This window comes from Oncorhynchus tshawytscha, linkage group LG20, assembly GCF_018296145.1.
Source record: "Oncorhynchus tshawytscha isolate Ot180627B linkage group LG20, Otsh_v2.0, whole genome shotgun sequence".
Lineage (NCBI taxonomy): Eukaryota > Metazoa > Chordata > Actinopteri > Salmoniformes > Salmonidae > Oncorhynchus > Oncorhynchus tshawytscha.
In genome coordinates, this window is record NC_056448.1 from 16,423,198 (window position 1) to 16,450,382 (window position 27,185).

At 44.0% G+C, this 27,185-nt stretch overlaps 1 protein-coding gene and 1 non-coding gene across 6 annotated transcripts in view; one reads left to right on the forward strand and one right to left on the reverse strand.

Annotated features, from left to right (window-relative positions):
- Window positions 1–27,185, reverse strand: part of LOC112219368 (guanine nucleotide exchange factor VAV2) — a 1,336,992-nt gene that overhangs the window by 145,157 nt on the left and 1,164,650 nt on the right. The gene's annotated exons all lie outside the window — the stretch shown is intronic.
- Window positions 64–24,601, forward strand: LOC112226285. Its single transcript, XR_006079453.1, has 4 exons — window positions 64–258; window positions 21,034–21,085; window positions 22,763–22,843; window positions 24,533–24,601. It is a non-coding gene; the product is annotated as an uncharacterized LOC112226285 (transcript).

Here is a 27,185-nt window from a genome sequence, read left to right on the forward strand (position 1 = left end):
CCGAACGAGAGGCGCGCCGAAGTGTTCATTATGGACTGGTCTACTCTAGCCTCCTATTACGTCTCACTGAACTTTGTGGTCACTCCCACAAACGAATTCGTGTTTTCTTACTAACTTCCCAGCAGTTTTCATACCAAACGTTACACATCGTAGAAGTGGAAAATACAGTCAAATCTGATTGAAGAGTTCATAACTTTTTGAACCATATCTTTCTGTGCGCTTGTTCTACATTCCAACTGCGAGTGAAAGTTACGCAAGGTAAGGCTATTTACCTATTTGTTCAAATGCTTTACACGTCATTTCAGTTGTATGTAAACTATTGTAGTTCATCATCTCTTTTAAAAGTCCACTCTGCGGGTCAACTTCGTATTATCATATCCAATGAAGTTGTACCATGTGGATCCCACATGTTTTGTTTTGCAACATTGCTTATTATAATGTTATAACTGGGCTGGTTCAATATAATTACACATGTTTATGAATATCATGTGAAATGAATCTGTCAGCTTTCATTGTATTCCTGTTCAAAGTGTAAAAACCAAGTACCTGGCATCATTTCACAATAGACTGCCTGCTGTTAAATAATAAATGGTCCTCTTTGGGCATTCCTGAACTGAAGAACATTGTCACCTCAAGTCTATTGACAAAGTTTAAGACACAAATCCCTGATTTTGGTATAGGAGAGATGACTGTGACTTGGTGCATTTAAAATAGCTGCTTTTGTGGACCACTCAATACTGATAAACAACCTGTCAGTCACAGACGACTGACACATCTCTAACAGTGAGCGCTTCATTAACTAACCTACTCCATGGCAACATCCCCTAAAATGGCTTCAATGCTTAAGGAGACAAATTGCTTAGAGATTCTCAGCCAGGACACAATAATGAAATTGAGTCTAATTGGAATGAAGTGCTACTATATTCCAGCCACACCGCACCCTCCCAACACCACCACTCCAGCTCTGGCCTCTATGCTGCAGTACAGAGACAGTCCCTCATTCCTCTTGTGACGTCTTCTGCAACAGAGCTTAAACACATATCAGCATCAGGCTGAGGATCTTCATAGGAGATAACTAGTCTAGAATTGACACAGGCTCCACCTACCAAATATAGAGCTTGTTGTCAGGCAAAGTATCACCCATTACCATAATGATAGTCATGTGAATAAGGATATTCATGTGAATATGAATATCAAAGCAATGTCTTGTAATGAATGAGTACATGGGTAACGATCATAAAGAACATTAGCAGTGATTAGGGCTCTAATGTTCATATTGATTTCACATCATCAGAGTGGTAGTGTTGGTGCTAGGGTGGACGGAGTCTGAAGCCATCGCTCTGCACTCTGTAAGGGAGGGAAATATGCAGCGAATAGAGTGTCTGCCAGTGTTATGAGCATCCAGATTGGGCCTGAGGCGGGTGAGACTCACTTAAAGACACCCACATGCTCCAGCAAAGTGCTTCATTAGGTAGAACACAGAGGGAGGAACACCGGGGGAGGGGGAGGAGGGAGATGAAGGGATGGTTCTCGTGGCTCCATCTGGTCAGAATCTTGAACTACATTACGCTCCTGTGGAGTCAAGCCTTTACAGCCGGTTCGCAGCCTGACTTCTTGTCGATGTGTAAAATCTCAAGCACTAAGGTCAAAACAGCCAACAAGCAAAACAGTCAATAAAGAGATTGCGAGAGATTGAAGATTGAAGAGATTGCGAGAAACAATATGATAGTACCAAAAGGTTGTGCCCCCTTAAATATTCAGAGTATTGGTTGTTTGGTTGGAACTAATCTTTCGTGGACAGACTAGATAAAAATAACCAAATTATGTGAGATTTTAGTTCTGGGTTAACCGAGATTAGGTTGGAACTAGGGCTTTGCACCTGTCCAGAGCCAACAATTTTCAGTGGTGGGGTGCGCTGCGCTTGGAAAGGCAGGTGAATTTTGATCTCTTGAATATTTGATGTTTCCCATCACGTCAGGTAAGAGACTTACTTCAGAAGCTCTTGGTACATGGCTAACTTATTGTCAATCATCTCAAAGAGAAGCAGCGCTGTTTCCTGAAAATATGGCTGAGTGGTTCAGGTTCTTCCGAGCCATTACAGTTAAATGTCAGAGCTTCAGTCACAGGAAGGAAAATGGATTCCAGAGAGAGGAACATTAACCATGCAGTTTGATACTGAATATCTGCTGCTCCGTAACCTCAGGCAGTTCTGGTCTTGATCAGATGTTCTGAGATATGGAGGAATTAGCTTACTGTGCAAAATACTTTTGTACTGTAGTTTTAATGATTGTTACTGTTGATCGAATGGATGTGGAAATGTACAGTACTGTTCCTTAGATGAGGCCAAACTAAAATCCTGCCCGTGGATTTGGAAGTCGAGTGTCAACTCAATTAACACATTTGAGCACTGCTCTCCGTGATATCTCCTTGGTGATATCAGCAGCACAGTCTCTCACACAATTAGATTGATGGAGAGCTTTGAGCTGTTTGCATTCAGCCATGCCTGCCCTTCTCCCCACAAAATCTCCATCCTGTCATCAGCTTAATGTAGCCCGTGGATACACAAGCTGACAGCTTGAGAAAACCCTGAGGATTCTGGGTTCCGGGAGGAGACAATGAGCTGTCACTCCAGAGTCGTGAATCAGACTTACACCTTGATGAAAAGACACCATTAGACACAAAACCTCAACAGATTTGCCTGACAAAGCTGGGCCTACAAATGTGATTACAGACAAAGGATTATGGCCGCTGCGGCTAACACCGCCTTGCTTTCCCTTCTCTATTATTTATGAGGTTGCTCTGTCCTGTTCCACAGCCCCCATTACTTTCACATGTGACCCACTTTTAAAGGGGATGGATGCCACTGCAGGGGAAATGACTGGTAGGGGACCATAAATCAACATTTATTGGAACATTTACCATCCAACTCTGACATGACGTGGGCTGTCCTATGTTGGGTGGTTATCTGTTGAAAGGAACTTCCATGAAGCAATACTTCAGATTTTTAATACGTCTTTATACTGTACACAAATTCATTCAGTAGTACGCCCAAGGGATATGAGGTCAGATGTGTAGGATTTGGATTGACATTTGGAGGCTCATCAGACAATGGCTGTTCATTCTGCCTCAATCTAATCTATTTTTAGTTTTTATTTAACCTTTATCTAACTAGGCAAGTCAAATAAGAACAAATTGTTATTTACAATGGCAGCCTAACAAGAGGCAAAAGGCCTCCTGCGGGGACGGAGGCTGGGATATACTTTTTTTAGGACAACACACACATCATGACAAGAGAGACAACACTACATAAAGAGAGGCCTAAGACAACAAAGGCATAGTAGCACAGCATGGTAGCAACACAACAACAACAAGGTAACAACATGGCAGCAGCACAACATGGTAGCAGCACAAACACGGTACAAACATTGTTAGGCACAGACAAGAGCACAAAGGGCAAAAAGGTAGAGACAATAATACATCACGCAAAGTATCCACAAGTGTCAGTAACAGTGTCCATGATTGAATTTTTGAATGTAGAGAGGGAGATAACATGGATCTAATTACCCTTCAATAAGACTATAGTTGGGCCCCTTTCCCTCTAGTGCTGCCTCATAAATAACTTACGGGTCCTATTCCAACAATGCGGTGTTAAAATATAAGCCTGGCAAGTGAGGCTTGATGAAGTGCTTGATGAAGGCTCTTTCCCGTTATGGAGCCATGAACTCATTAGACTTGCACTGTACATTGACAAGGCCCATTTTATTTGTTAAAGTGCTTAAATTGTAACCTCTACCAAGAGACATTGAGCTATTTCAGGAAGCTGCATTGGAATGCTCTGGAAACGTCTAAAAATGGTTTGAAATGCTTTTGCTCCATTGCCGTTTTTATGCTGAATTTGAATCAGTGAAAGTACTTGTCAAGTGAGGTGATGAAGAAAAATATATGAATTGTGCATTGAATACCCTTTTCCAAAGAGTAAATTGAGTGTAAAGTACTTGTGACAGGCTGAATGCACTATTTTCCAAAGCGTTTACACATTTGAATGGACAACCTGTCTTTCATAATCCAAGCTGAAGGAACCACGGTTGACATCACATGACAAAGCCATGCATACCATAACGCTGAAGTTAACAACATGACCTCATCTGTAATCTGACTTGAAAAGACATCACCATACATATATTCCGCATATTCCACCCAGATGATGTAACCGTCCCTCCCTAACGTTAATACAGAGGAGAGAGAGGCTGCAGGGTCGATGGCTAAAAACAATGTAGCTAGGGGACAACAACAGCTTATGTCTTCTGTTTGTTTCTCCAACTGGATCAGGGTGCTGTGGAGGAGCACCTGGTGTGATGAACTGGACGCCATGATTTATCAGATGTGCGTGAGCCTTAGCCTACATAGAATAAACAAGGATTAAGTGGAATATGATGTGCATAGATAGCATGAGATACGATTTACAGACTGTTGGGGAGGACAGAATGAGGATATACTAGTGGTGCATAATGTATGTGTATATGTGGATCCTCATATGTGTATAGTTCTGCATTTGAGTTCTAGACTATGTGCATGACAGCAGGCCATGTCCTTATGTAGTTGTGTGCATGGTTGAGCGCATTTCTGCTATCATGTACAGGATGTCTGGGTTCGGGTCAGGTTCACATGTGTAAATGATTGCATGCATTTGTTTACATGTAGTGTTTAGGCTGGTCTATGTTCAGTTCATACACTATGTGCACAAAAGTATGTGGACACCCCTTCAAATTAGTGCATTCGGCTATTTCAGCCACGCCCGTTACTGACAGGTGTATAATATTGAGCACATAGCTATGCAATCTCCATAGACAAACATTGGCAGAACTGGAGAGCTCAGTGACTTTCATTGTGGCACCGTCATAGGATGCCACTTTTCCAACAATTCGTCAATTTTCTGCCCTGCTAGAGTTGCCCCGGTCAACTACAAGTGCTGTTATTGTGAAGTGGAAACATCTAGGAGCAGCAACGGCTCAGCCGCGAAGTGGTAGGCCACACAAGCTCACAGAATGGGACTGCTGAAGCGTGTAGCATGGAAAAATAATATATCCTGTGTTGCAACACTCACTAACGAGTTCCAAACTGCCAGGAGAACGCTACCTGCCCGAATGCTTAGTGTCAACTGTAAAGTTTGGTGGAGGATGAATAATGGTCTGGGGCTGTTTTTCATGGTTCGGCCTGTATGCTACAGCATACAATGACTTTCAAGACGATTTTGTGCTTCCAACTTTGTGGCAACAATTTGGGTAAGGCCCTTTCCTGTTTCAGCATGACAATGCCCCCATGCACAAAAGCAGGTCCATACAGAAATGGTTTGTCGAGATCGGTGTGGAAGAACTTACCTGGCCTGCACAGAACCCTGACCTCAACTCCATCGAACACCTTTGAGGTTAATTGGAATGCAGACTGCAAGCCAAGCCTAATCGCCCAACATCAGTGCCCGACCTCACTAATGCTCTTGTGGCTGAATGGAAGCAAGTCTCCGCAGCAATGTTCCAACATCTAGTGGAAAGCCTTCCCAGAATAGTGGAGGCTGTTATAGCAGCAAAGTGGGTACCAACTCCATATTAATGCCCATGATTTTGGAATGTTCAACGAGCAGCCTGTTTCTATGAAGGAGGTGGAAATCCTACAGAGGGAATGACAGCAAGACATCATGTGACTATTAGACTAGGAGATTACAGGAGATTGCATTGTGTACACTCTGCTCTCTGCAGCCTTCTTACTGTCTCTGTGTGTACAGTAAATGTGATCTCATTGCCTGGAATGTGTAAAGACGAGACGTGAGCAGGCTTTTCAATGACCTTCGTCTTGAAAGTGTCAGAGTTCAGCGCTGCTGTCAGCTGAACGAAACAACCAGTCAGAACAGTGAACTATTAACTAGTGTTCGCGTACATAGGTGATCTGAGTGTCTATGGGACTGAATATCAGCTTGTCTGCAAAAAGGTTCATATTTAGGATGATAATTATTTATCAAAAAATGTTTTAGATGAAATATCTTTGGAATGGGCCTCCCAAGGGGTGCAGCAGTCTAAGGCACTGCAGTGCTAGAGGCGCCACTACAGCCTGCTAGGCCTGCTAGCTACCTAGAGCTACTTGGAACCCTACTAACTCCATGACTGGTCTATCGACGTCACCGCACGAAGAGGCAAAAACAGACTTACCCCCATCGCGACGTCCCCCAAAGGCTAACTTGCTAGCCCCGGTCTACTAACTGCTAGCTTGCCTGCCACGGTCTGCTAACTGCTAACTCCAGCTAACTGCTTGCTTGCTAACCCGGTCTGCTAACTGCTAGCTTGTTTAGCCCCGGCCTATTAGCTGTTAGCGTGTTAGCATCGGCCTGCTAACTGTCTGAATCGCCGTGTTCCCAGTCAGCCCAACCACTCACTGGACCCATATGTTCACATGGCTACGCATGCCTCTCTCTAATATCAATATGCCTCGTCCATCACTGTCCTGGTTAGTGATTACTGTCTTATTTCACTGTAGAGCCTCTAGCCCTACTCAATATGCCTTAACCAACCATGTTGTTCCACCTCCTACATATGCGATGACATCACCTGGTTTAAACGTCTCTAGAGACTATATCTCTCTCATCATTACTCAATGCCTAGGTTTACCTCCAATTTACTCACATCCTACCTTACCTTTGTCTGTACACTATGCCTTGAATCTATGCTATCGTGCCCAGAAACCTGCTCCTTTTACTCTCTGTTCCGAACGTGCTAGACGGCCAGTTCATATAGTCTTTAGCTGTACCCTTATCCTACTTCTCCTCTGTTCCTCTGGTGATGTGGAGGTTAATCCAGGTCCTGCAGTGCCTAGCTCCACTCCCCAGGTGCTCTCATTTGTTGACTTCTGTAACCGTAAAAGCCTTGGTTTCATGCATGTTAACATTAGAAGCCTACTCCCTAAATTTGTTTTACTCACTGTTTTAGCACACTCTGCCAACCTCAGTCTTAGTCGTGTCTGAATCCTGGCTTAGGAAAACCACCAAAAACCTTGAAATCTCCATCGCTAACAATAACATTTTCCACCAAGATAGAACTGCCAAAGGGGGCGGTGTTGCAATCTACTGCAAAGATAGCCTGCAGAGTTCTGTATTACTATCCAAGTCTGTACCCAAACAATTCTAAAAATTCACCTTTCCAGAAACAAGTCTCTCACTGTTGCCGCTTGCTATAGACCTCCCTCTGCCCCCAGCTGTGCCCTCGATACCATATGTGAATTGATTGCCCCCCATCTATCTTCTGAGCTGGTGCTACTAGGTGACCTAAACTGGGACATGCTTAACACCCCGGCCATCCTACAATCCAAGCTTGATGCCCTCAATCTCACACAAATTATCAATGTACCTACCAGGTACAACTCCAAATCCGTAAACACGGGCACCCTCATAGATGTCATCCTAACTAACTCACCCTTCAAATACACCTCTGCTGTTTTCAATCAAGATCTCAGCGATCACTGCCATATTGCTTGCATCCGTAATGGGTCTGCGACCAAACGACCACCCCTCATCACTGTCAAACACTCCCTAAAACACTTCTGTGAGCATTCCTTTCTTATTGACCGGTGTATCCTGGAATGACATTGACCTCATCCCGTCAGTAGATGATGCCTGGCTATTCTTTAAAAGTGCCTTCCTCACCACCTTAAACAAGCTTGCCCCATTCAAATTTTTTTTTAACTAGGAATAGATATAGTCGTTGGTTCACTCCAGACCTGTTTGCCCTTGACCAGTACAAAAACATCCTGTGGCGTTCTGCTTTAGCATTGAATAGCCCCCGTGATATGCAACTTTTCAGGGAAGTTAGGAACAAATATACACAGGCAGTTAGGAAAGTTTCAAACATAAATTTGCATCCTGTAGTACTAACTCAAAAAAGTTATTTGACACTGTAAAGTCCATGGAGAATAAGACCACCTCCTCCCAGCTGCCCACTGCACTGAGGCTAGGAAACACGTTCACCACCGATAAATCCACTATAATTGAGAATTTCAATAAGCATTTCTCTACGGCTGGCCATGCTTTCCACTTGGCTACCCCTACCCCGGTAAACTGCCCGGAACCCTCCACAGCAACCCGCCAAAGCCCCCACAATTTCTCCTTTACCCAAATCCAGATAGCTGATGGTCTGTAAGATCTGCAAAATCTGGACCCCTACAAATAAGCCGGGCTAGACAATCTGGACCCTCTCTTTCTAAAATGATCTACCGAAATTGTTGCAACCCCTATTACTAGCCTGTTCAACCTCTCTTTCGTATCGTCTGAGATTCCCAAAGATTGGAAATCTGCCGCGGTCATTCCCCTCTTCAAAGGGGGTGACACTATAGACCCAAACTGCTACAGACCTATATCTATCCTACCCTGTCTTTCTAAGGTCTTCGAAAGCCAAGTTAACAAACAGATTACCGACCATTTAGAATCCCATCGTACCTTCTCTGCTATGCAATCTAGTTTCAGAGCTGGTCATGGGTGCACCTCAGCCACGCTCAAGGTCCTTAACGACATCTTAACCGCCATCAATAAGAGACATTACTGTGCAGCCGTATTCATCAACCTGGCCAAGGATGTTGCTCTTGCTGCTGGTGATTCTCTGGTACACCTTTACGCAGACCACACCATTCTGTATACTTCTGGCCCCTCTTTGGACACTGTGTTAGCTAACCTCCAGACAAGCTTCAATGCCATACAACTCTCCTTCCGTGGCCTCCAACTGCTCTTAAATGCAAGTAAAACTAAATGCATGCTATTCAACCGATCACTGCCCGCACCTGCTCGCCCGTCCAGCATCACTACTCTGGACGGCTCTGACTTAGAATACATGGACAACTAAAATTCCTAGGTGTCTGGTTAGACTGTAGACTCTCCTTCCAGACTCACATCAAGCATCTCCAATCCAAAATTAAATCTAGAATTGGCTTCCTATATCGCAACAAAGCATCCTTCACTCATGCTGCCAAATATACCCTTGTAAAACTGACCATCCTACCGATCCTCGACTTCGGTGATGTCATCTTTAAAATAGCCTCCAACACTCTACTCAACAAACTGGATGCAGTCTATCACAGTACCATCCGTTTTGTCACCAAAGCCCCATACACTACCCACCATTGCGACCTGTATGCTCTCGTTGGTTGGCCCTCGCTTCATACTCGTCGCCAAACCCACTGGCTACAGGTTATCTACAAGTCTCTGCTAGGTAAAGCCCCGCCTTATCTCAACTCACTGGTCACTATAGCAGCACCCACTCGTAGCACATACTCCAGCAGGTATATCTCACTGGTCACCCCCAAAGCCAATTCCTCCTTTGGTCGTCTTTCCTTCCAGTTCTCTGCTGCCGATGACTGGAACGAACTGCAAAAATCTCTGAAGCTGGAGACTCATATCTCCCTCACTAGCTTTAAGCACCAGCTGTCAGAGCAGCTCACAGATCACTGCACCTGTACATAGCCCATCTGTAAACAGCCAATTTATCTACCTACCTCATCCCCATACAGTATTTATTTATTTATCTTGCTCCTTTACACCCCAGTATCTCTACTTGCACATTCATCTTCTGCACATCTACCATTCCAGTGTTTAATTGCTATATTGTAATTACTTCGCCACCATGGCCTATTTATTGCCTTAACTCCCTTAACTTACCTCATTTGCACTCACTGCATATAGACTTTTTGTTTTCTTTTGTTCTACTGTATTATTGACTATGTTTTGTTTATTCCATGTGTAACTCTGTGTTGTTGTATGTGTCAAATTGCTATGCCTTTTCTTGGCCAGGTCGCAGTTGCAAATGGTAACTTGTTCTCTACTAGCCTACCTGGTTAAATAAAGGTGAAATAAACAAAATAAAAAAAATAAAAAGTAAACAAACCCAGGTTCGATCCCGGGCTGTATCACAACCGGCCATGATCGGTAGTCCCATAGGGCGGTGCACAATTGGCCCAGCATCGTCGGGTTAGGGGATGGTTTGTCCGGGGGGGCTTTAAATGGTTCATTGCGCTCTTGCGACTTCTTGTGGTGGGCCGGTGCGCCTGTAGGCTGACTTCGGTTGTCAGTTGAATGGTGTTTTCTCCGACACATAGGTGCGGCTGGCTTCCGGGTTAAGCGAGCGGGTGTTAAGAAGTGCGGTTTGGCGGGTCATTTTTCGGGGGAATCATGGCCCGACCAATGAGTCTGCAGCAATGAGTCTGTTTTTATGACGTTCGTTAACGTCAATGGAATAGTCTACCAACATCATAGAAACTGTCTTATTTAATTCTTATAACATTAAGGGAATGTCCTGTGCAACCTTAACTTAAAAATTGTATGAATTTCATCACAACCATGCATCTCTTGTAATGCAGCCACACTGTTCCCAAAACCTAATAAAATTTTCTGGGAACCTTTAAAGAACTTAGAAAGGCTGCTCTGTCAACATTCTTGCAACATTAAAGGAATGTTTTGTGCACCCAGATACAAACATTATCTGAATGTCAGCACAAATGGACAGTTTTTGTCTTTTAGGAACCTATTTCTTGTCATATCCCTACAACCTAAAGAAATGTTTTAGGAACTTTTAAAGAAACAAAATAATTGTCCTGGGAATGTTATTGCAACATCAGGCAAATGTTGTTGTTTTTTGCAACCTAATAGAAACATTTAAATAATCATCACAAGTGGACAGTTTTTGTGTTTTGGGAACTCTTATAATCTCTTATAGTGTCCACACAATCTTCCCACAACATCATGAAACATTCTGGGAACAGATTAAATGTGTACTAGGAACATCAGGTAAGTGTTTTATACAAACATTCTATAATCATCACAACTAGACAGTTTTTATGTTAAGAGAAATTTTGCCACAACCTAACAAATGTGCTGGAAACCTTTACAGAACCAATTTTGGTTTGCTCACAAACCTAAACCTGGCCTCCTGCAGGGCACAGGTACTGATAGCTACACCTTGAACGTCCTCAACAAACACTTTTGCCTTACATTCTTTTCTTGATATTTTAGTAATTTAGCAGATGCTCTTATATATACAGAGTGACTTACTGTAGAGAGTGCCTACATTTTCTTACAGGTGCACCATGGGAATTAAACCCACAACACTGGCATTGCAAACGGCCTGCTCTACCAACTGAGCCACATAGGACCCCAGCCTCAGCTCAAAAGTGTGACCTAGCTGTCATTTTAAGCAGCAGTAAATGAAAGGTCAGTAGTTATATTGCTCATTACTTACATTGCTAGAGTCTTTATTACTGAATGAGGATTAGGCCTTTCAAATTTGATGTTGCCGGCCAGACAGTAATTGCTGTAATGCCGTAATGTTGATTGGTCATTGTGGGTAGTTTCATTCTGATCATGGACGAGAACGGCTGAATCACTGAAAGTAACGTAAGGTTCACCAGCTTTAACTCATTGTGCTATGGCTTTTCTCTCCATAGTGATGACAACTCTGCTGTTAATGGAACTGTATAACGTGATGATAATGGTCAACAGTGTAAAGGATGAGGTGTTCTGTGTGTTGGGTAGAGGTAGAGAGAAGTCTATGTGAGCAGAGCAGGTTCTCAAAGTTAACCAGGCATGCTTATAGGCCACATTCTACAGACCAGAGCTATTGAGTGCTAGGCAGCCCAGAAAAGCACGTTTCCACCTCCCTGAATGCATATTTTGCAGACCGCCGAACAAGTTGACCAATTCTTTTAAAAGCCCAGCTTTTTAACTATTTATGAGATGAGATTTTCCTGGGTCAACACTGTGTATTCTCGGCCCTCATTGTGCAGAATATTCCATTCACACAATGTGCTGTTGCAGACTACAGTAACACTTCATGCAATCTAGAGCACATTGTTTCTGCCTGCTTGTTTATGCAGCCAAGTGTCCATGTGTATCCATGTGTATGGACAGTAATGTCAGTGGAGGATTGAGGTGGGGTGGAAGCGTTGGCTGCATCTGATCATTTTGTACACTGGTCTGTTCCCATTAACTATAGCTAGGCTCAGTCACCTCCTCGTGGTATTGCTTTGATTTGGCACGGTAGGTACCGCAGGGAAGAGGATGCAGCCTGACATACTGTACATACACTGCAGTTGGGACAGCGTTTCCCTAACTAGGGTTCGCCTGGTTTGAAAATGAGTTCGGGAGAGAAACTTGGTTCATGGAACTGGGGTTATGCCAGGACCCTCCAGTAGCCACTAGATACAGTTGTAATTAACAGAGCGGTTTCAGTTTTCTTCCTACAAATGTGGCTCCATCGTTTCAACGGTTTAAGCTACAAAATATTATGACCCCATCACTGAAAGGTAACACTCTAAGAAACATGTATGTGTCTTCTGTTTCCTTCTACCATGCCCTAAAGCCACGCAGGACTCATTAAAACAGAGTAGACAAGACCAGGCTCTGATCTTCTGAACTTCCCAATACCTTTCTGATGCATTTAATTTACTTCAAACCATACTCCCTTCAGATTGAAATACTGTCCCAAGTACCGGCAGACTGATTTGTAATAAACTGTCATGGCTCCAATAATAAAAAAGTATACAATGGCTGTTGATTGCATTACTTTTTTTACATGGTGGGGTCACAAAACATTTTTATATCAAAATGGGGTCATGGGCCAAAAGGTTTTGGGAACTCCTGGGTTTGGATCACTTATTAACTGAATACTTGAACAGTTTATGCTCAACACAACCACACTTTCACGTCTCCTGGTCCCACCCTATTTTATCCATTGACAATAGGACAGGCATTTATACTGAACAAAAACATAAAAACAACATGCAACAATTTCAAAGATTTTATCGACTTACAGTTCATATAAGGAAATCAGTCAATTGATATAAAATCATTAGGCCCTCATCTATGGATTTCACCTGACAGGGAATACAGATATGCATCTGTTGGTCACAAATACCTTTTAAAAAATTGGGTTGTGGATCAGAAAAAGTCAGTATCGGGTGTGATCACCATTTGCCTCATGCAAGGTGACACAGAGTTGATAGAGTTGATCAGGCTGTTGATTGTGGCTTGTGGAATGTTGTCCCACAACTCTAAAATGGCTGTGTGAAGTTACAAAATATTGACGGGAACTGGAACACGCTGTCGTACACGTCGATCCAGAGCATCCCACACATGCTCAATGGGTGACATGTCTGGTATGCAGGCCATGAAAGAACTGGGAAATGTTCAGCTTCCAGGAATTGTGTACAGATCCTTGCAACATGGGGCTGTGCATTATCATGATGAAACATGAGTTGATGGTGGAGGATGAATGGCATGACAATGGGCCTCAGCATCTTGTCACGGTATCTCTGTGCATTCAAATTGCCATCGATAAAATGCAATTGTGTTCGTTGTCAGTAGCTTATACCTGCCCATACCATAACCCCACCGCCACTGGGGCACTCTGTTCGCAAAGTCGACATCAGCAAATCACTCGCCCACACGAAGCCATACACATGGTCTGCGGTTATATATACTGCCAAATTCTCTGAAATAACTTTGGAGTCGGCTTATGGTAGAGAAACAAACATTCAATTATCTGGCAACAGCTCTGGTGGACATTTCTGCAGTGAGTATGCCAATTACACTCTCCCTATAACCTTGAGACATCTGTGGAAGGTTCACCTGTGTAATGACCATGCTGTTTAATCAGCTTTTTGATATGCCACACCTGTCAGGTGGATAGATTATCATGGCAAGGGATATAAACAAATTTGTGCACACAATTTGAGAGAAATAAGCTTTTTGTGCGTATGGAAAATCTTTTATTTCAGCTCATGAAACATGGGACCAACACTTTACAAGTTGCGTTTATATTTTTGTTCAGTATAAACGGCACACAGTTCAGTACTCTTTCTAGGAAAACTGTTAACCTCTGCGCACCGTACCCGTTAGCGGGATGAAATTCGACAACATACGGTGATCGCTACATAAATAGTCATATTAAACATTCATGAAAATACAAGTGTCTCACATGTTTCGAAAGCCTAGAATCTTGCTAATCCAACTGTGTTGTCCGATTTAAAAAAGGTTTATACTGTGAAAAATACGATGCGATTATCTGAGGATAGAGCCCCATAAAAAACAACTATTTCAACCAGCACAGGCGTAACAAAATCACAAACTGCAATAAAATTAATTGTTTACCTTTGACGATGTTCCTCTGTTTGCAATCCCAATGCTTATTGTTACACAATGAATGGTCTTTTGTTTGATAAAATCCATTTTTATAGCCTAACACGAAACATTTTGTGAACCGCTTGTGTCGTGAATTCCGTCTCATTCCATTTTTGACGACACATTCGATGTAAATAGTGACTTTTCCCATCATGCTTGGTTTCATTGCAATCAACTGGTTTGTTTGTAACACAACCAAACCTGATGGGTCATTTCGCGGGACGTATTGCCTGAAAGAAACCGATTTGAAGACAACAAGTAATGACATCATTGTGCACCAATGATATGACCGCTGTTTCGTTGATTGACTGTATTTGAACCCAATGACCACTGATCGTCTTGAACTCTAGCTGGGTAGATAGCCAATGAGCTAAGGTAAACGGCAATATGTAATGTTTATGTGTTGGAAGACCAACCCATGTAGTAAACTCCGGCGTAAAGAGGGTCATTCGCCATTGAAGTTTCATACCGGAAGGAGCAACGCATGTTACGCACAGCGTTGTTTTGGTAAAGCGCATATTCAGCTGTTTATATATCAATCAGTATAGCGACTAAGTCAGGGAAAGCTAAATCTAAGTCTAGATATACAGATGTAAACACAATTTTAGAAGAAATTGATCGGGAAAGTGAGACAGAGATTGTTGGAGGACGATTAATTTAGCGATTCCCAAATGGAGGAATATTTTTTGAACGGAGAGGACATCGTTTTGGACTGGTAAGTTCTTCTCATGCTAATGCTGTTGTTTGAAATTAATAATATAAAATATTATTTGTGATTTTTAAACATTTTAGTAGCAATATATAAAAATGTAATGTAATGAAATGTGAGATGCGTGTGTCTGCCGCCCCACCCCACCCCCACACCTATAATTTAGCCCAAACAACTACCTCTTTCCCTACTGTATTTATGTTATTTATTCATTTTGCTCCTTTGCACCCCATTATTTTTATTTCTACTTTGCACATTCTTCCATTGCAAAACTACCATTAGTGTTTTTTATTTTTACTTTGCCACCATGGCCTTTTTTGCCTTTTCTTTCACCTCATTTGCATTGTAAAACTATCTGAATGTTTGTTTTGTCTTGTTCATTTTAAAGATGATGATACAACAATAAAAATGTTTTTTTATTTACATTTTTTTCATTGTATTATCTAAACCAGATCTATTGTGTTATATTCTCCTACATTCAATTCACATTTACTCAAACGTCAGAGTGTTTTCTTTCAAATGAAATCAAGAATATGCATATCCTTGGTTCTGAGCCTGAGCTACAGGCAGTCAGATTTGGGTATGTCTTCAGGCGGAAATTGAAAAAAGTAGGGGGGTAGCTCTAAGAGGCTAAGAAGTGAGAGAGCATTTCCATCCAAGTGTGTTTGCCAGGGAAAGTTGGTGAAGTGTGTGTGTTAGTAAGTGTGGGTGTGTGTTCGTGCGCATGCGCGTTTGAACGTGTTTGAACACATGCACGTGATAGGCGGAGCTCCTGTGTGAGTTCTTGTGAAGTTAAATGGAGTGTATTGCTGCATCTTACTTCCTGTTGGGAAGCAGCATACTGTTTCTCCTTATTCTAATTAGAGACATTGACAGAGAGGCTCAGACAAACAAACAGAGCACACATGAGCCATCTGTGCCACCAAGCACAGCTCTGATGGTAATTGAACCCAATGATGAAGTAATCCACAATGACAATGCAAATGCTTGGTAGGCAACAGACACATGTCCTGCAATCTGGGCCTCAACATGGCAGGAGCTTCATTGTGTGTGTGTGTGTGTGTGTGTGTGTGTGTGTGTGTGTGTGTGTGTGTGTGTGTGTGTGTGTGTGTGTGTGTGTGTGTGTGTGTGTGTGTGTGTGTGTGTGTGTGTGTGTGTGTGTGTGTGTGTGTGTGTGTGTGTGTGGCCCAGGTGGAAGTCCCTGACAGAGAGTCCATTAATGTGAGTCAGTCTCCCCTGCTAAGCTGAGTGCTATCAGCTGAGTACTGGCCTGTAAGTCCTGGCTCCTAGCAGCCCATCATGTGCCAGGCTGAGGAGGGTTGGGGCTCTCCTGTCCTGAGCCTAGTACAGTTCCACAGTCTACAGTATGTCTGGACAACAGTGATTCCGATGGAACGTGCTGTATTCTCCAGTTGACTTCATTGTACTGGAATGTTAGCTGCACCTCTGTTCCTGGAAATGGTGGTGTTGGTTACAGAGTTCAGGACATCCCATAGTTACTGGTGTATGAATATTGTTGCTGGGTGAACACCTCTGCTAAGGCCAATTATCTCCCTGATCCCTGCCTTACATCCCATTTAGAGATGTTTTGGATGTGAATAAAATATTTAGCTAGTATAACTACAGCTGTGTACTGGCTTACCAGGAGAGATGTGTGGCTTCCTGATAACCTCCAGAATCTCACTGGGAGCTTATACTGTTCTCACATCTCCAGAGTTCCCACCGTCACATCAGTCACAGAGCTGTGAGCTTCCTCCTCCAGACCTGCTTTTGATTTCGGGGAAGAATGCTCTGTGAGTTATACTTCTGTGGCATTCAAATCAAATATTTCTGATTCCACTCATATTCTGTCACTTTTACGGCTCCCTTTACTTCCAGCACTCAATCTACCAAACACACGTACACAGATTCACACAAAGCAACAAATGCATGCTGACATGCACACCCACAACGACTTAAAGCACTTGCACTTTATTAAAAACCAAAAGTATAAACAATTGAATCCATGCTTTCAGCAATGGGAAGTAGAGGAGGACTTGGAAAACAACACAGAAAGTAACTTTAAAAACCGAGTCGATTCCGGGGGACATATAGAATGCCTTCCTAGTGCTGAATTATACATTAGAGAGCGGAGCAGTGTAACTTTTGTACATGACTGGTTTCTGGGACAGAGAATCGCTTTCTCTCTGGACTGGCTGACTCTCACCCCCATGTAGAATATGGCTAAGTGTCAGGGTCTGAATTTGTCTCACTCTGTGGACTGGATGTGCCATGAAGACCAGTGGCCAGACCACATTGGCCATTTCTTGTTTTTACACTAACGATTGCGATTACGATGCATTTAGGGCCATTAGTTTTTCCCAGATCATGGGACCTGGCCAGAAAAAAAATCTGAGCCCTAGTTATAGTCACAACTAAGGCCAAGTCTTTCCTGGGTAGATCACACAGTCAGGAAAAACTCCTGGCACTCAACTTAATGTATACCAGAAATCCTGGAGACCAATTGACCCCCATCCCGGGGCTGGTCTGGTCTCCCCCACAGTGAGTCCATGGGGAGCTCCAGGGAGAGATCCATTCCAGCCCCGTCCACATAGTTAGGATTCCAGGGTGAAGTTATACTGATCCTCCACACAGTGATAAACTGGGTTCCCTATGGAGAAGTAACATTTACATGTTACATTTTCCCCTATGTTTCCACCCACCATTACAAACATATGGGCAGTGCTCTTCTTGAGTATTGTTCGTACAGCATAGTGATTACAGTAATACTGAATGTGTAACGCCTTTAAACTATTTCTGTATGCATCAGTAATGCATACTGTGCTGTATGGTGTCAGGCTACAGAATGTGCCTCCTGCTGTGCTACTGGTGTAAATATCTCCCAGTGTTCCTCCCCCCTCCAGTCTCACAGTCACATTCAGTGAGCCGTGCCTTAAGCGGAAAACACAGAGGAGATTCCCAACCCCCTTGGAGAACATAAGGCGCTGACTGTCAGACGTCTTGCAGTTGTTTGTGGCTGAGAAACACAGGTCAGATCTATCTATCTCTCTCCCACACACACACACACATCACCCACCCATTTACATCCCCCACCTTTCTGTACATACTATCTGTGTTCCCCTGTGACACACTCAATGTGACACACAACACACTCACTCCGTCCCTGGATCTCACCCACAGCTGGAGAGAAATCAGTTCAGCCTGAGTGGGCACTCCATGTTCCGTGAGCACTCCTCTCTCTGCTGACAAGAGAGAGAGAGAGAGAGAGAGAGAGAGAGAGCTCAGTGACAGAGTGGGGACAGGTGAGGGCCACCCACACACCAGCCTCAGTGTCTGTGCTTACATTCCATTTTGGTCCCGCTCCAAGACTCCGCTCAGTGGAAAAGGGTTGCAGGGACTCTGGCTTAAGTGCTCGATTTGTAGCTGTTGGAAGTACATTGTGTTTTCCCCTCAGGTCAGGTCACAGAGGACCCAGGTGTCTCTCTTTCCTCTATCTCTCTCTTTCAGGTCAGGGTCTCTCAAGGGGCTGAGTTACAGTACAGTGTACATGGACATTTGATGCATGGAAAGTTTCTGTCCCTTTGTCCCTAGTCATTTCTCTTCGGAAGTTACATTTAAGTTAAGCAGAAACCCTGCGAAGCTCCCTGGAAGGTCCGGTCCCTTGACGTCCTCCCAGGAAATCTCTCTATCTCTCTAAGGAGTGTGGGCTCATATGATAAGCAGCACACATCACATTAGCTGATTCCCAGGAAAATGCCATGCAACAAATGGTGTCTAGAAACAGCAGCAACAACCCCCCCTCCAGGGTAGCAGCAGCCAGTCGTACCCAGACAGACACAGAAGGACTGGGGTGTCCTAGTGAGTGTGTGTGTGTGTGTGTGTGGGGGGGGCTCTGTGATGGCTGGCAGTTTGCAGTGTGTAAGGCGTCCATCATCTGGACAAAGAGAGTCCCCCGGGTTGGCAGCGCCCTCGTGCTTCTTCTAATGAACCTCTGCCTGTGGCACTCCATCACCGTGACAGTGCCCACTAATGACCCCCGTGTTGGGTGTGAGACGTCACAGTCCCTCCCTCTCCATCACAGCCCTGCCGTCAATACAACAGCCCCTCTACCAACACCCCCTCTAGAGCCGTCCGTCACCCTCACTACAATGCCCACCTGGGACTAACAATAGGCCTGTGTGGCTGATTATGGCTATATCACACTGTAGCTGTGCAGCCCTCAGACACCAAACAACCATCCTCAATCTCTAACCACTTATGCTATATAGTCTGAGTTGGATCTGAGTTGGACAGAACAGTACTTAAAATATAGTCACCCGTGCCTCTTGAGTACCATTCTCCATGGAAGGCTAGTTATACCAATCATGTATATCATGTGTATAGAATATTTGTTCATTTACAGATATAAGGTAAATATCTGAGGTTGAATTATAACCTGTATAATTAAAATAGTGTATAATTATAATCTCTTCTGCTCTCATGAAATGGCTGTCATTGGCTATAAATCCTAATGGATATTTTATTGCTTAACACATCTGCAACTTCAATCAAGCAGCCGTCTCTCAGAGTGAGCTTTGGTGTGTGTGTCTGTGTGTGTGTGTGTGTGTGTGTGTGTGTGTGTGTGTGTGTGTGTGTGTGTGTGTGTGTGTGTAGCCATTCTGACAGTTGTTGGAGTTTGACTCAAGGGGCTCTTCCAGCTCTTCTTCTGTCAACACTTCTAAGTATGTTTAAAGAGATGACAGGAGGAGATACTGCAGTACACTCTGTAGTAATGCTCTGTAGTGTAGTACACCCAGTGGTAATACTCTCAAGTGTAGTACACTCTGTAGTAATACTCTGTAGTGTAGTACACCCAGTGTACTACAGTGTAGTACACTCTGTAGTAATGCTCTGTAGTGTACTACACCCAGTATTACTACAGAGTGTACTACACTACAGAATATTACTACAGAGTGTACTACCCACTACAGAGTATAATACTGTACACAGTGTACTGCACAGAGTATTACTACATAGTATTACTACAGAGTGTACTACACTACAGAATATTACTACAGAGTGTACTACACTACAGAGTATTACTACAGAGTGTACTGCACTACAGCGTATTACTACAGAGTGTACTACACACTATTGTGTAATACACTACGTAGTACACTCTCGTGTAGTACACTCTGTAGTACACGCTGTACTGTAGTACACAGTTTACTGTAGTACACAGTGTACTGTAGATTAGTACACTATGTAGTACACTCTGTAGAGTAATACACTCTGTAGTACACTCTGTACTGGAGCACACTCTGTAGTACACTCTGGACTAGTGTCATTGTCATGTCAGTGATGATCAAAGCTGTGACAGGTTGGTTTACAGCGTTTTATTTACAGTTGATGATAACGTATGACTGGAGTGAAAACAGAGGGGGAAAGGCGGTGTAAACCGAATACATCTTCTGAGAGCAGCTCTCCACTCCCACTCTTACTGTAAGTCAAACTGATCCATAGTCCTCTCCTCAGCCTCTGTGTTACTCCCTCTTCTCATACACTTTATGTGTGTGTGAGGTTGCTGCTCCAGGAATCAATCGTTCCTTTCATTTCAATCAGCCTTATTACTGTTGGGAGCTCAGCAACTCAGCATCAAAGGCTGCTATGTGCTCTCCCTTCTCCCAGTTCCTCTCTGCTCTCTCACTTAGGGGTTTAGAAAATAATTAGATAAGAATTATGTAGTAATCATCTCAAGTGCAGATTTGCTAACAGGCAGTTTTCCAGTCACCTCTGTGGAAAGTGTATAATAATATGAGCATGTAGTTGATGGTTTGAAGGATGACAGGACAACACCCAAAAGGACCCAGTACATGACAGAATACAGTAGTGTAGCAGTCTCTCCATGATAAGCCTCTGCACTGCTTTGATATATGACTGATCTAGGATCAGGCATCACATCATCACACTCTCTCATCCACTGTCCCACAGCGAGGGGAATTGCAAATTAGTTCTGCACTTTCGCTAAATATGTGTGGAACAACTTTAAATAATTGAGTTTCATTTAAATGATGAACAGTTTTCTGGACTGCTACAGTAGGATAAAGTAACTATAACTCTCCTCTGTGTTCTTGTGTTGTAGACCCAACATGGACGAGGCAGAGAAGTACCAGCAGAGAGTGCAGGCTATAGAGGTGAGTCTCAGGGTTTTAGTTCCACCTTACAAATGTATTTGAACTTGTGCATTGATAAAGACGCACAACAACGGTCAGGGCTGAGAGGCTTTTACTCTGCATCAAAGCAGTGATCTGTAAATAGTTATCCTTTTTAACCTCACATTCTGCAGAAGTCAACACAATTAAAGACATTCTAACATTAGGCACACAACCCACACAGAGCACATTGACATGTACTATACATTATGCGTATATGATGGATATCTCCCTCAGCCATGTACATCTACATCACATACCTGCTCTCCCTCAGCCATGTACATCCACATCACATACCTGCTCTCCCTCAGCCATGTACATCCACATCACATACCTGCTCTCCCTCAGCCATGTACATCTACATCACATACCTGCTCTCCCTCAGCCATGTACATCCACATCACATACCTGTACATCCACATCACTCATCCCATCAGCCATGTACATCCACATCACATACCTGCTCTCCCTCAGCCATGTACATCCACATCACATACCTGCTCTCCCTCAGCCATGTCACATCTCCACATCACATACCTGCTCTCCACCCCCAGGTCTGTCCATGTTTGAATAATTCAATTGCTCTCCCTCAGCCATGTACATTCACATGGTGTTTGCTTCAGCCATGGCCACTAGCCTGACCTCATCAGCATGGGTTAAACACAAATCAAATCAAATTTTATTTGGGACAGATGTTTGAGCATCTAAGATACAGTAGAAATACACACATCACATACACACATCACATCACATACCTGCTCTCCCCAGGTCTGTCCACACACACACACACCTCACACAGGGTTAAACACACAGGGACCAGCACACACACACACACACACACACACACACACACACACACACACACACACACACACACACACACACACACACACACACAATGCTCATGCCTTCCCTCCATGCTTTATCCTGTCTTTCTTTGATGCAGTGGGGTCTAGCCAACTCCCACTTGTTATGCCACAACACAGTTGTTATTGAATTAGGTTAGACCAAAATCGTTAATTAAAGTCTGATCTAAATTAGCCCTTCTGTTTAGTGTAATCTAATTGCAGTTGCTTTTGAAAGGAGGGATGTTGGGGAAAGTATGAGAGGTCCGAAGGGATAGCAGTGGTGGTTTCCTGTCTCAGGCCTGGATTGGTGCTAATGTATGGGAGTGAACCGCTCCTCCTGACAGAACATGAATGTGCAGTATGTGTGATATGTGTGTTACTGTCAGACTAGCTGATGATGATGGAGTGCTGGCATGCCCACGTACTCCTAGCCTTGCCCCTTCATCTCCGTTTCTCTGCACTTTGACCTTAAAGAACCAGCTGTTCCACCGGTCAACAGCATATATGTCTATGGGGCTTGTCACTCTAATCTACTTTCACAGCTTTTCACTTATACTGTATACAGTACTGTAGTTGTGCTGTTATCTTCTCCTCCACTAGCATCATTCAAATGACAACTATGACTATCTCAGTAGAGCTTGAAAGCAGTGTGAGCTGTGGGACTCTGTCTCTGTGGTGACACACGTCTGAGATGCTTAATTACAGGAAGTGCTCCTCATTAGGTTCAGAAACATAATTATATATCTAAATCCACTCAACCCTAAATCTCTCTTTTTTTGTTGTTCTCTTTCTCTTCTTCTCCCATCACCAGGACAAGCGACGTAAGCAGCAGGACGACGAGAAAGCAAGGAGGGAGATAGAGGAGGAGTGGCTGACGCAGGCCCAGCGCAAGGTCTGTCTGGATCTATCTGTCTGTCCTTCCCTGTTGTCCTGTTGCAGGGAGCCACATGGCTGGCAGCTGGTTCACATGCCCAGGGTGGAGCCCTCCTGTGTGATGATAAACTCAATTAGCTCCATAACACCAGACAACATCCCCAACACCATGAGGTGTCCTGAGGCATTCTCTATTCCTCTGTATAAGAGTCTTTTTCTTCCTCCTTCCTGTTCACCTCTCTTCTGCTCATCATCTTACCATGATCTCTGCTACCATGACCTCTGTAACGGAGAGAGAAATCACATGAAAGAGAGGAACTGAAAGGATGAGGTGGTTGTAGAGAAAGAGGGAGGGAGTGAGTCAGAGTGAGAGTGAGAGAGAGCTGTGCATTGTGTTGATCTTTGTCAGTAACTCTCTCCTCCACTGGGACCACCAGCACTGATCCCTGTTGGACCCCATTAACTCCTTCACGTCAGATCAGTGGTGGAGTGGCTAAAACCGCTCCATCAACACATATCACTCAGGCAGCCGCCCACACAAATAGTCTACTCTACATTACTGGGTTTGCCTGAGGATGTGTGCTGTGCTGGCGGCACCAGCCTTACACATGGCAGAGGAAAGAGAGTTGTCTGAAGCCACAGGGCTTCCTTCTTCCTCAGTGTGAAGTGTGAGAACAGTCTCTTGTTCCCAGTCAGCCCAGAAGTTAGAGCATCTCTGTAAGCACAGCTCACTTCCCGTCCTGTCTTACATTTCTTTTCTGACTCTGAGCACAGTAAGAGACTGGTCCACATGGAGCGGTCACACACTTTCCATCCAAAAGGTTGTCTTGGCAAATAGTTGTGAACAAGGCCAACTTAGTGTCACCACTCCAATATAATGTTGTGTCATTGTCACCACTGTCTGTCTGTTGTTGTGGCTTGGCTTCCTCTCACACTCCCCACATCGTCGTATGTCTAATTGATGAGGCTTGGGGCAGGTAGGACTATGTTCACCCCTCGGCTTGGTGTTGTCATACCTGAGTTAGAATGAAAGGAGGACCCCTCCTTTACTGTACCTCTGGGCTCTGGAAGGTTTCTGCTTCAAAGGTTGAAAGGGAACTAACTGAGTCGCAGCCAATGTACAGTAGGTTGGTCCATTTACAAACACTCTCTAAATTAACATGGTCACGTTTATTATTGTCATTCTCAATCAAACCCCTTGTGATCAAGCCTACACCCGGGTTTGGGGACAGTTTGGGGGCAGTTTCTCCCTCACAGACAGATAACACCAGGCTCTTGGCCTCACTCATCCTGCTGGAGATCCAAAATGGCAGCCAGAGCTCTGTGTCTAGGGGCTGTTTGTTTTGGTTACTGCATGCTGGATAACCGTTTCAGTATTCATAGAGACAGAAGGCTTTTGTTTTTGTTAGCTTCTTTTGCTATGGGGAATTTGAGAGAATAGGCTTGTTTTGGAAGGATGAGCTGGCAGTTGGGGAAGCTGCATGCTGAGAGAGAAGGCTCAGAGCATAGGCTGTTTCATGCATATGCTAACTGCACAGGACATAGCAGACCCTAGTCATAGTCACCAACCCTCTTTCTCTCTCCATCTCTCTCTCTCTCTCTCTCTCTCTCTCTCTCCCTCCCTCCCTCCCTCTCTCTCTCTCTCCAAATCTCTCCTCATCCTCTCTCTCTCTCTCTCTCTCTCTCTCTCTCTCTCTCTCTCCATCAGCGGAAGTCCTTGAGGGACCAGTGGCTGAGCGAGAACCCCCAGCCTGTCCCTGGGCGCAGCGCTCACAGAACTCACAGAGGGACCAGTGGTGAGACAGCCTGTCCCCAGCGCTGAGAACTACACAGAGGAGTCTATCATCACTCCCCATGCCTGTTGGCTGAGGGAGTTGATATGTTCAGATGTTTTTATATCTCTTACATAAAGCACTTGATACTGACCCTCCACTGAACTGTATTGATGCCTCTGCATGTATGTATTGTATGTGTGAATGGGTTTGTATGTTAATGTGTTGGTTTCACATGTTATGTGGTGTTACGGTCATCATCGTGTGAATGTTGTATGTGTATTAGGTTGCCAACTGAAGAGGATATAGTGGAGGTCATTGAATCCACAAGCTACACAGTCACCAATGCCCAGAACCACAGCCAGGCAAGTGGAAAAAGCAGAGACATTCCGAGAACCTGAGTTTCAATATGATTTATAATATACTTAATCAATTAGAATACCTCTGTGCCATATTAGATCTCTTAGCAGATTTTCCCCATTATATACTGAACAAAAATATAAATGCAACATGGAAAGTGAGCATTTCTCCTTTGCCAAGATAATCCATCCACCTGACAGGTGTGGCATATCAAAAAGCTGATTAAACTGCATGATCATTACACAGGTGCACCTTGTGCTTGGGACAAGAAAATGCCACTAAAATGTGCAGTTTTGTCACACAACACAATGCCACACATGTGTCAACTTTTGAGAAAGCATGTAATTGGCATGCTGACTGCAGGAATGGCCACCAGAGCTGTTACCTTAAGCCGCCTTCAACGTCGTTTTAGAGAATTTGGCAGTACATCCAACAGGCCTCACAACGGCAGACCACACGTAACCATGCCAGTCCAGGACCTCCACATCACCTTCTTGACCTGCGGGATCATCTGAGGAGTATTTAGGTCTGTAATAAAGCCCTTTTGTGAGGAAAAACCCATTCTGATTGGCTAGGCCTGGCTCCCTAGTGGGTGGACCTGGCTCCAAAGTGGGTGGGCCTGTGCCCTCGCAGGCCCATGCATGGCTGCACCCAAATCAAATCAAATCAAATGTATTTATATAGCCCTTCGTACATCAGCTGATATCCCAAAGTGCTGTACAGAAACCCAGCCTAAAACCCCAAACAGCAAGCAATGCAGGTGTAGAAGCACGGTGGCTAGGAAAAACTCCCTAGAAAGGCCAAAACCTAGGAAGAAACCTAGAGAGGAACCAGGCTATGTGGGGTGGCCAGTCCTCTTCTGGCTGTGCCGGGTGGAGATTATAACAGAACATGGCCAAGATGTTCAAATGTTCATAAATGACCAGCATGGTCGTATAATAATAAGGCAGAACAGTTGAAACTGGAGCAGCAGCACGGTCAGGTGGACTGGGGACAGCAAGGAGTCATCATGTCAGGTAGTCCTGGGGCATGGTCCTAGGGCTCAGGTCCTCCGAGAGAGAGAAAGAAAGAGAGAATTAGAGAGAGCATATGTGGGGTGGCCAGTCCTCTTCTGGCTGTGCCGGGTGGAGATTATAACAGAACATGGCCAAGATGTTCAAATGTTCATAAATGACCAGCATGGTCGAATAATAATAAGGCAGAACAGTTGAAACTGGAGCAGCAGCATGGTCAGGTGGACTGGGGACAGCAAGGAGTCATCATGTCAGGTAGTCCTGGGGTAGTCCCTGCCCAGTCATGTGAAATCCATAGATTAGAGCCTAATGAATTTATTTCAATTGACGGATTTCCTTCTATGAACTGTAACTCAGTAAAAACGTTGAAATTGTTGCGTGTGCATTTATATTTATGTTCGGTATACTTTTTTTTACCCCAAATGTGTGTTTTACTCAATATTCTCAATGTTTTTACATCAATAACACCTGATTCAGTTTGGAACTGTGCAATATAAATAGCTTCGATATTTCACAACTACAGCAGTTGAAGATCTTTTCCCTCACTAAGCCTTTGATCCTACAGATTGATGTTCAGCAGAAACCACTCCTCTCTATAGTAAAGTATCCCGTTGTTCATGCAGTTATGACCTTTTCAACAGATTGGTTTTTGCCTCCCTTTGGAAATCAAACCACAGTACATTGCAAAGTGCCGATCCCCTGTTTTAAAGTAGGAGTGTATGTATGCTACCCAATGGAAAACTGACTCTGACATTTAGTGACGTTATAGCCCTACACATTGGGGGAGCCCTAAAGGGTGTCTGGCTATTGACTGACAGGACTTTGACCCCGTACCAACTGTGAACTCTACAGGGGAACATACACTGAGTGTATAAAACATTAGGAACACCTTCCTAATATTGAGTTGCACCGCCTTTTCCCCTCAGAACAGCCTCAATTCGTCGGGGCCTGGACAAGGTGTCGAAAGCATTCCACCAGTAGTGGTGCGTGGGTAAAATCACCGGGGAAGCCAAGCCAGAAAAAAAGTGATAATTGTTGTTGTTTGCTCTATAACCTGTTACTTCATATGCCTTGCCACTGTGATAAATAGGCCTTAGGCAGAGACAATAATAAGACAATAATAATTTAGTCCAATCAACATACGCCAAACATGATGTGGCTGTCCATGGTACTCGTGTGTGTGTGTATGTGTATGTGTATGTGTATGTGTGTGTGT